The following is an 11816-nucleotide window of genomic DNA, read 5'->3' on the forward strand; positions in this document are numbered from 1 at the left end:
AAGTATGCTGTGGGTTAATCAAGGTAACTGCACGTTGTGTTGAAAATAGCTGATTTTAAAAATGAATCTTTTTCGTGAATAGACTGGAATCAAGCTCATAAACATTCTTCTAAATGATAGTCCAAAATACATTATAATATGATTACATTTAGGGCTATACTTAAGGGCTGTCAAATAAGATAAGAATTTATTTTTCGTTTGATCTTAGGAATGGGTCTTATTTGAAATAAATAATGTTAAAGGGCCAAAAAATATAATTTATTTTATTGTCCTTACACTAAATATCAATGATTTTTTTTTGTACTTATACTGTTGGTTAATCAATGTGTTTGTACTTTGTGTTGAACATAGCTGATTTTATGAAATAATATAGACAGAAATCAAGCTTTTAGGCATTCCTCTAAAGTATAATCCATAATGCTTATGTAAATAAGGTGTGTTTGCTAACTGTGAAAGGAGATAAGTAATAACAAGAATATAAAGATAATGGAAATTTTTATCAAACACGTACTTAGAAAAGTATTTGGACCTATTCGTGTGGATAAAAAGGTGGGTCTGAGTTGAAATAATTAATGTTCGAGGAAAAAAAAAAATTGTTTTATTGTCATATTACACTAAATATCAATAGATTTTATTCGTACTTATACTGGGGGCTAATCAAGGTGACTGTACGTTGTGTCAAACATATACAGGAATCCCCTTCATTGTTATGTTGAATAGACATAAATCAAGTTTAAAGATATTCCTGTATAGAAGTATCCAAATACTTACCAATATCATCGTAATGAAGTGTATTTTTACTTGCTGTGAATGAAGACGAGGGAAAGATAGAAAATGGCAAGAATACAAAGTAAAAACATTATAAAACTTGTTATTGAAATTTTAATTGGTAGCGTATCTGGAACTATTCCTGTCATTTAATGGATGGGGTCTTATTTTGAATGAGTAATGTTAGAGGTTTTAGAAATAGAATCATTTTATTGTCATTACATTAAGGTAAAGCGAATACGTATAAATATGTTAACATGCATACTTACTCTCTGTCAAATGAGATAACGAAACAGAGAGAATGACAAGAATATAACTCATACAATATTATGGAACGTGTTATCGAAAACTTATTTGGAAAAGTATCTGAAATTAGCTGGGTAATTGTAAGGTGAATTCTGAATTGTAATGTTAGACGATCCAAAAATATAATTTTATTGTCATTACATTTTACATCAACTGATTTCTTTCATACTTAAGACTTAGAGTCCTTCAAACCGAAAATTTACCCTGTTTAATATATCTGATTTACATGTAAGAAGAAACATTTTTTTTCGAAGTCAGCTAAAATAAATAGGAGTCATGTTCAAAGGACCTTCATCTTGAGAAAGATCAACGATAGAGTATACGTATAAATATCATACATGTTAAAGCCGAGGTAATAATAACATTATTATGCTATCAGCAGGGCCCGCTGGTAGAACAGTTTTCAGAACTGAAGTGGCTTCCCTGGGTTAAATATGACGTTATTCTTCTTCTTATTGTTTTTATTATCATCATTATTATTATTATTATACTTACTGTCTGTTTAATAAGATGATGGAAAGGAGAGAAAATGACAAAGGAAATAAAGTTTAAACAAATCATGAAATATGTTATCAAAACTTACTTGGATACGTATGTGAAACTATTCCCGTAATTTAGGGGTCGGTCTATTGGCAAGCTGTGAAATGTTGCCATGATTGTGGGCATGGTGGGTAAGCTGTGAAATCTTACCATTAAATAGTTAACTTGGCAAGCTGTGATATCTTGCTTATGTTTCTGATTTTGGATTATCTTTTTATTCCCACCTATTGGTTAAATTCTATATACAGAAAGTCATTAGTAGTCACCTCAGGAGCCATCCATACCTATATCATTATGCAAAACAATATATTATATTACGACTTTTACAGTTACATGCACTACTCAGTGATATGCAAATAAAGAGAGTCGATGATGTCCCTCGCTCACTATTTCGTTTGTTATTTATTTATTATTATTTATTTATTTTGTTTTATTTATTTTATACTGCAGGGTAGGCCTGTTCAGTTCTTAAAACTGCTTTACAAAGGCGCCCTGCAGTTTAAAATACATGTCAAGATAACTATGAACAACAACAACAAACAACATCAAAAATACAAAATACAAAATATCTAACATCAGAAACAATTAACACCAAGATATAGAGTGGGAAGTGACAATTTAAACATACATAGCATTGTAAATCAAAGGAATATCATTTCGTTCTTTATCAATTCGTATGAAAGGCTTTGCATAATTTTTTAAAAACTAACAAGGAATTACAAACTTGTAAATTTGAAGGAAGTGCATTATGTATTGTTTATATATTTCAATGTTACAGATTAGTCAATTGGTTTGGTTTTATTTACCGTATAAAATCACAATAAAATACATTTCACAAGATATTAGATTAAATATGAATATATAAATATGCACATAAAAACATACGGATGGATCACTCTATTCAGAGCCATTTATATAATGGCTCTGTTCTTCCGAGAGGTCCAATAAGGACCAACTTGACTAAACCACAAAATTGTAATAGAACATTGAAAATTCCACATGTTCAGAGAAAAAGAAAACTTTGTTTCACAATTAGGAGAAGAATGAAATATTACATATTGCAAATGATAAAATACAAAATTTTGAATGGATGATATCAACATTCCCCCTATGTGCATACCGACCAGTGTGTGATGAACTGATATTTGAAAAAGATTGGATACACAATAACTCAAATAGGTAATAATGAACAGTACAATCATTTTGCTCTCAATTAAAGCGCTGTCAGAAACCCTTTTCGTCTTTATTGTCACAATCATGGCGGGGAAAAATCATTATACACAATTATTGATCCAAAGAAAAGAGAATTTGAAATATGACATCCAAATCCGATTTTCAGACACAGGATGTGAAGTAATAAAACTACGTTACAAAAGATAATGTTCTCTGAGCTCCCTATAATTCAATGATAAACCGTATAATAGTGATAACGGTTACATTTATATAGCGTTTATTACTTCCAAGCGTTTTACAACGCAGCTATTAATACCCCGGTCATGGGATCATTTACTTGCAGTCTTTGGTAAAACGTATTAAGTTTTTTTAACGGAGGCCTATATCTTTAGTGTTCTTAATTTTAATTCAGATGAGTATATCTACGGTATTAGGTATTTCATGTTAAACACATATTAACTCTAATTCATTACTTTTATCATCATCATTATACCATCACCATTATCATTACCAAACACTTTTATGTATAATAATGTGCAGTCTTATCTATACATGCTACCCCACTATCTTAGGTTTTGTCAGAGAGCTTAGTTAAAATAACAATTCGCAAAGATACAGTACATATTAATAGAAAAAAAATTGTCGAATTCCATTACATCAAGTACGTGGCACTGATGGAAGCAGTACATGTTAATTAGTCATAGGCCATATTGCTGCCATTGTCTTTAGTGTGGATGTGAGTATGTTAGGATATATACATGTATGCGTGTGTAGTGCCTGTTAGCATTCCTTTGCAGATATGTAAATTTGTAAGAATCAGAGAGATGGGCAAATAAGGACACTACCTTGTTTAGTCGTAATGGCATCCTTTCCCTCAATGGTATCACTGAGCTCACTTCGAAACCTTTTGCGGGTATGTTCTTCTCTCTGTCCTCCATTTGTACAAGGTTGATCTTTAAGGGTGAAATAAAACACATTCTTAATAAGATTGCATTCCGGGGGGGGGGGGGCACTTACATTGACGAGTGGATACCATGCACGACCCCAAAAAAAAACCACGTAAAAAAGGATTATTTTTTTAAAGATAGGGCACGTTACGTTCGTAACGTAATAAGGGTGTCAAAAGCAATAACATAATGAAAAAGGGGTATCTATTTCGTTAGGACATTTACGTGTTTAGGATCAAATTTGCGAGGGTATACAATCACGAATCTAAAGGATGTACTTTTTGCCCCAACACTACGTGTTTAGAGTACGATTTTCGCGAGTTGGGCTGTACTAAATCCAATGATGTAGGTATAAGGTAAAACCGACGACCGACGTCCGTGTTTGAAATATCGCTGTACTTGTTTAGGGGTACAATTCAGGGAATACTTGCCAATAGTATTGTCTTGTTTCTAATACGTGTTAAGGGTAGGGTTTCACACGCCAATACTTGTTAAAGGGGAATCCAGCCTTGGCCATTAAATGTTGTGTTGGGAAGGAGAAAAATAAATTAAACAGAATGGTGAAAGTTTGAAAGAAATCGGACAAGCAATAAGAAAGTTATAGCTGCTTTAAAATTGAGATCACTAATACTATGTAGATTTCAAATTGGCAACTTGGTAAGTAAATTATGACAAGGGGCAAGGACAACTTTCCCATAGGCCATGTACTTTATTATCAGGGATTTGTGGTTTTCTCTTAAGTACCTATTCCCCTGGGGCAGTAATCTAAATATAACCCAGGTAGTATATTGTTTTATGTCCTCATGAAAGAAAAATATAATTTGAAATAAAACTTTTGGGAAAAATGACATATTAGCCAAGTTTTTATTTGGGTTGGATTCCCCTTTAAGGGGTGCATTTTCAGAATATGGAAAAGACGTGTTTAGGTTGCTTTTTGGTACCCCATGGTCGCGCATGGTATCCACCCGTGAATGGAAGTGCCCCCGGGATTGCATTAGATAAAGCAGTTTATAAGACATTTTAATGTCAAGCACAGCATATATATGTGACGTCTAATCTACTTCCGTTCGTAATCGCGGACCATGTCGAACTCGCATTTTTAGTTTCAGAATAAACGCAATCATAATTGCCCTCTTCGCAGGATTCGACCCTGCATGAGGATTCAACACTCCGGCCGAGGTGTGTGTAAACACGGTATTCGTTGAGCCCTTCACAAGTGTATGTCACCATAGGTCCATGGGGTGAGTGAGTGGTGGTAGAGTGTGAGGAAGGGGTGATGTGTTCTGGGTGTGTTTGTGAGGGTGCGGATGTTTGGGGTTTTTGAGTTTGTCATGGTTGAGTGTCTTTCTGCCTGCGTACAAATTATTTTTGGACACTTTGTTCTTCACCCACTTAGCGCAACTTAGATCCACGCGAAACTGTTACCAAAATATGCGGGAAGAGCAATTCTATCAGGACATATTAATAAATCAATGATTAAAGGTTCCTACTTCAGACAAGCCAAGGCAACTTTAAACTGACGAGACAATTTTTTTCTGACTTCACACTGTATACATATTTGGGCTTGGCTCTCTCTCTCTCTGTCTCTTTCTCTTTATCACTCGTTTTTTTTTTCTTATATATAATTTATTTTATATATTTGTTTTTGTTGTTATTCAGAAAAGGTGCAGTGGAAAGTACCATATGTAGTAGCTCCGACAGGCATTTACCACAGTGCCATCTGAGATATGGCGCCAAAGAAATACGAAATATGTAATACCAGTAATAGAATTCAAATATAATTGTTAATTCCCCTACACATAAAAAAATAATCCAAGATAAATACAATATGTTCTCACGTAAATAATAGCACTTACCAAAATGAATATCTGCTAGTTCACTAAGTTGTGCTTTTTCGAGGGCCGTCTTCATCATATTTCGCTGAATACTTGTTGGGGTGTTATTCCTCCATTGCCGAAGCATCTCCAATGTTCCTTCACTGGTCACTCTTCCATTCAGCTGGTTGGTTTTCACGAAAATATCCGCATCCGCCAACGAAAACCCCAATTTCAGAGCTAGTTTCCGCAAATTCCAGACATTCCCTATCTCCCCTGCTAGTTCCAAGATCAGCTCGTCACTTACTCCATCCATTCTAACAGTCTAGTAGAACCACAACATTACCGTCAAGTTGGGTATGTATGCATTTTTTTTTGGCTGAAAGTTGTAGTATAGGGTGTCTACTTTAAGAATCCGATGGATGCCACTTGGGTACCCATTTATTTTAAATTGACGTCATATGCCACGCCCACTTTTTACATATCATGACTTTCATTTTTTACGAAATAAACATGTCATGTTAGCTATCAAATTAAAGCTTATGAAAAATTAAATACAAACATATATATATCACTGGGCATTTAAATCACGCATATGTCAGTGAAGGGTCAGTTAAGGTCATAAAAGGTCAAATTGCATAACAAATGTAACTGATACATATTATAAGGCGATAAATATCATGTTTTAAATACAAACAATTTAGGTATAGTACATGCATTTTTTGCTTAAAGTTAAGTTGAGGGTATGCATATTAAGAATTCGATGGTTGCTACCTTGGCATCTTGAGGGATTTTATTTATGTGACGTCATAAGCCACATCAACTTTTTTACATTCCTCTTGTTACTTTTCTACTGAGCGGAATAAACATATCATATTTAATATCAAATAATAGCAAATGCAAAATCAATCCACGTATATGAATCACAAGGCATGAAAAACGCGTATTTGGTTCGGATACCATGTTGTGTAAATTTGGCAAGGTAAAGACTTCCACTCTGATCTTGCATATTCCTCTTCCAGACTGATTTCCCTTCTTCAATTTCAATTGCATGTTAAGTTATATAATTGTGTTTAGAACGGCACAATATATACGATACACCAAGTGGCAAACGCTAGCCCTAGAATTTCATATGGTGGCCCCGATTTTAATCCACATGGAACAAGTTTTGATAATTCCATGATGGGAGTATCCACTGTGCTATGAACATGTACAGGAATGTATGGTGGCCCTGAAGGGACATCGCAAATAGACCAAATCGCGAATATCCACGACGAAATTGGCGACGAAATTCACGACGTCGCCAATTTCGTCGTCAATTTGAATATTCACGACGAAATTGGCAACGGAATTCACGACATCGTGAATTTCGTCGCCAATTTCGTCGCGAATTATTCACGACGAAATTTACGACGTCGCCAATTTTCGTCGGCAATTTGAATATTGACGACGAAATTCACGACATCGTGAATTTCGTCGCCAATTATTTACGACAAAATTCACGACGTCGTGAATTTCGTCAATATTCTAATTGGCGACGAAATGCACGATGTCGTGAATTTCGTCAATATTCTAATTGGCGACGTCGTGAATTTCGTCGCCGATTTCGTTGTGAATATTCGCGATTGGGTCTATTTGCGATATCCCTTCAGGGCCACCATAGGAATGCCCTCCAAACTTATACTTCCCATCCATACATGGAAGGTTACTTGCAGGGGAGTCTTTCGGATCAGATTTTCTCCAGATAAAGCTCCTTTCAGTTGGGTAGGCTCTTATAATCTTTGTAGAATCTTTCTTCTTGCAAAAAAAATGTGAACTAATGCTAAGCAATTTAAGAGAGACTTACATTTGTTATTAGTTAGGAAAGAGATAGAGTATACCCCTTGCCAAATTAACAAAACATGGTATCCCAACATATTACAGGAATTGTCTGTGCACAGCCAGCCTTTTCTCCTATAAAAGGCTATAGTTTCAATATCATATCTTTAATATCAATTACCTTTTCATCAGTATGTAGATTAGACTTGTAAAACCATAAAGGACAACAGTCTGGTAGAACAAAAATGTCAGTGTCGTCAGAGAAAAATTATATATGATTCTACTCCAATGGCCCTAATGACATCTTCAGAAGATATTTGATAGTATGTACTTGTTTATGACAAAGTGGTTGCTCCCATGAATTACAACAACGTACGTGTCGATGAAAGTCATAATTCATACTGCAAGTGTGAAACACAGTATACAGCTAAGGCAGAGACTTGCAGTCGAGATTGTTGAGGAAAGGGAAACCGGTGAGCATCTTGTTGAAGAGGATAGGACATTTGCTATAATTTGATATTACACATATGATATGTTTATTCCGCTCAATAGAAAAGTATCAATTGAGAGGAATGGAAGAAGGTTATGTGGTTTATGACGTCAGAAAAAATAAAATTGCTCAAGATGCCAAGGTCGCACCCATCTGCACACCCTCAACTTAACTCAAAGCAAAAAATGCATATAATGTATAACCTCTTTTGTATTTAAAACATATTTTTCGCCTTATATGTATTACTTACATTTGTAATGCACTTTGACCTTTTATGACCTTAAATGACCTTTTACTGACATTAACGTGATTTGAATGCACAGTGATTCAAACATTTGCACTTGATTTTTCATTAGCTTTTATTTGATACCAAACATGACATGATTATTTTGTAAAATATGAAAGTCATATTTAAGAGCTATGTAAAAGTGGGCGTGGCCTATGACGTCGATTAAAAAAAATACCAGGTGCACAAGTGGCACCCGTCGGATACTTGAAGTAGACACCCTATATTACAACTTTCAGCAAAAAAATGCATATACATGTATACCCAACTTGACGGTCATGCAATAGTTTTGATCATATCTACCCGACTATAAGGAATGATAACCAAATAAGCCTTACTTACGGTGCTTTGATTGTCTGCACGGGGTGTTTCGTTTTTATAGCACAAAAAATAGTTATGTAAATTTTGATTGTCAAGTCTCTACAAGGGTAGTGTCTACATAATCTGTATCCATTTGGCAGGGATGGGCTCAATTACAACGTAACTGATCAATTACGTAATTAATATTTTTTTGTAATTTAAATTGTAATTGAAGTTTTGAAAGGGAAAGAAATTTCAATTGGAAAAAAAAAAATGTAATTGACTTTAATTACTGCCAATAACTTTAATTACATTCAATAACTTTACAATAAACATTTAAAAACTTTGATTTAATTTCGTGACCTTTTTCATGTAATCTTCTTCAGCATCAAAGAGATTAATAGGCAGAGTCAGGGCTGTGTAACTTAAATCTTCATCTTGTCAGTTTCTCTGTAACTTAGAGTTACATGTATGTTGAAATAGGTGGTACTATGTACTGAATAAAACTTTGTTTTAATCTCTTATAGAAAATTATTGAAAATGTAACTGTAACTGACAAAAGTAATTGGTAATTGTAATTGGAATTCAATTGAAATGTAATCGTAGTGGAATATATATTTAATTACGTAATTTTAATTTTAATTGAAGAGAGTAGTTGAGCCAAACCCTGCCCTTGGGGAATGTACCAGCCCTCTCTCGCACTGGTCTGCTGGGCAAACCCTTCACTCGAGTAAAGAGTCTGAATTGCAGCCTACTCATGCCTTGTGTACTGAAGGCCTTCAAACAGCAGTTTGGTATGTGCTAGTCTTTGCGTGGAGACACACATGTTGATCAAATTTTCAATCAGGGTCTGTGCCTGCAGACTACTCTTGCATCTTTTCTCTTCGCCGCCAAGAATAAATACTGTATAATTATATACATGCACTGACTAGTCGTAGAGATGGCGTTTAAAGAAAATGTTAATGACGATGATGATGGTCAGTACCACAGATTATATATTTTTTTCATACTAATACAGTAGAGAGAAGCAAACTAAACAAACTTTAGATTATCTTTATTTTACGGAGGGGGGGGGGGGGGTATTCTAAAGCCTGAGTAAAACGGAGGTGTTTGCTGAAAAGAGCCAAGGGCTTGTAAAAAGGCAAGCTCCTCAACTTTGATTCATTGCATAATCTACGCGCAAAAAGATCATGCAATTTGCAATTCATAGCCAAATGAGTACGAGTAATCAAAGAATAAATGAAAAAAAATGAAAATACAATTTAATTATTTTTTTTCAGTTTGCGTCATTTTAGGAAAAAATATTTACATTATAGGATTTTGAAAAATATTGAGGCAAGAATTTCGAAAGGCAGTCATTGAGAAGGTACATTAATTCGTTACAAATACAAATAAAGTTCTTGTTAATGGAATGTGATAATGTTGTTGCCTTTTTGGATATTAGTTTAGAGATGTATTTTAAACATATAAAGAAAATAGTGGGGAGATTTGAACATCAGTTGACCAACTGTTCACTTACTGAGAGAATGTTATTATCAAACAAAAATATCAATACTGTATATGATCTAAAGCGTGTTTGAAAAACATATTCTATAAGCTTTATTATTTGGAGCAATAGCATCCTAGTTAATTGCGTCTGTACAGTACAATCCCAAACAATAAAACATTATTGCAATAATGTACATGTATTTAAAAAGAAATACTCTTATTTGGTGGCCATCAGCATGGACGCCACTTGGAGTATATGGCTTAGAGCCATTTTTTTGGAGGGTATCCTGCTTGTCTTGGGGTCACTCGGCTGGGAAAGTTACTGTGGCATCTCCCCTTAAAATGCCAGCTGTAAGTGTAATTTTGGTACCTATCAAAACTGTTGCTACGGAAAATGTAGTAAATTTTGGCACCACACCTGAAAATGATCAGTATTAGGTGAAGAATGATTGTACCAAGTTTTATACTTGTAGCATTTTCTAAGCTGAAACAGCTGCTGCATTTTGCACCCTTCGGCTGCACCATAACGCCAAATCAAATTCATTGGGCTATGTGTAATCATTGCATTTGTTACTTGCCGCGGTTATGCATAACTTATATCAAGAAATTAGAAAGCAAATGATTTGTATTATATGGCTTATGGTGTTAATACATATACTTAAAAAAATCATTGCAGCACTGGCAACATTGATCGGTAATAATATCCCCCATTTCCTTGTTTTAAAGCAACTTACCTCCCTAGTGATGCTATTTCTCAGCCGGCAGATTAAAATGGCGCCCAAGTGTGTTTGTTTGATAAGGCATTTCATATCATATTGCACAGTGCAAACACTAATACGCACTGGCAGAATGATTCAATATTCTATTAATAGTCAAGCCTGGCGAGTCTAAAGTCCATAACTGGGAGCTTTGGCGTGAGCCTGTATTGTAAGCCAATTAAAGCATTGGCGGATCCAATATTTTGCTTTAAAATGGCGATTTCTAAATAAAGTTGAATGTATTTTTTTTGGCCGGCGCGTGAACTATAGGTTTTTGATGTTCGTTATAGGCGTATGTGTATAAAACATTCGTAATATTCAGCGTGATCACCCCCCCCCCCATCGAACCGTTATGTGGCTCCTGGTGGAAACGGTATCTTTGGGGTTTTTTTAAAGTCAAATATGTCATCACCCCCCCCTTCTCTATGTCCATCCTCACCCGTTATGATCCCACAATGCACGTGCAAATATATCTCTCTCACGCATTCTCTCTCCTTAGCCCCCCGCCCCCTCTTTTTCTCGTCCGCTCTTTTCTTCATCTATCAATGCATCATTTTCTGTCACTTCTTCTCTCAAAATATCAATACACACAAACATTTCTCTCTCTTTCTAGTATACTCTTTCAATATCCCCCTCCCCTTTGTGTCTCATACTTTCTCTCTCCCTTTCTCATTCCTCCGCCTCCTTTATTTATATGTCAATTTTCTGTCTTTATAAACCAATAATACAAACATCTACCCTCTTATTTAATCCTCCTCTCTTGTTTCTATCTGTGTCTAGCCCCCTCTCTATTTTCAATCCTCTCCAACTATGCTTTTCATTTTCCCCAAGTGCTGCTACAGACACAACTCACAGGTTCAAGAAAAAACATGGATCCTACAACGTGTAGAACGAGTCGTAAAGGGTATCGTAGAACTTTCATTCCTCTAGCTGAGTGATTGGTTATTAGTCCAGTCAATCTAGCCAGAACAGGGTAACCTACCACTAATTGCAACACGGGATATTTCACTGAAATTCTTTCCAGGAAGGTCCCCTAAACAACATACTAAAAGTCCCAAAAGATCCGAGCAGTGGAAATTTAAGAAATTTGCATATTAATAAATTAGCCATAAAATTTTTTTAAAGACA

General features: G+C 35.0%; 1 long non-coding RNA gene across 1 annotated transcript; it reads right to left on the bottom strand.

Moving 5' to 3' along the window:
* LOC135154407 (uncharacterized) lies at positions 1-10756 on the bottom strand. The gene is made up of 4 exons (XR_010293802.1): positions 10665-10756; positions 5591-5873; positions 3630-3740; positions 1-804 (listed from the first exon to the last, which is right to left on the bottom strand). It is a non-coding gene; the product is annotated as an uncharacterized LOC135154407 (long non-coding RNA).
* Between the last annotated feature and the right edge of the window lie 1060 nt (positions 10757-11816).

Source organism: Lytechinus pictus, chromosome 6 (assembly GCF_037042905.1).
Source record: "Lytechinus pictus isolate F3 Inbred chromosome 6, Lp3.0, whole genome shotgun sequence".
Classification (NCBI taxonomy): domain Eukaryota; kingdom Metazoa; phylum Echinodermata; class Echinoidea; order Temnopleuroida; family Toxopneustidae; genus Lytechinus; species Lytechinus pictus.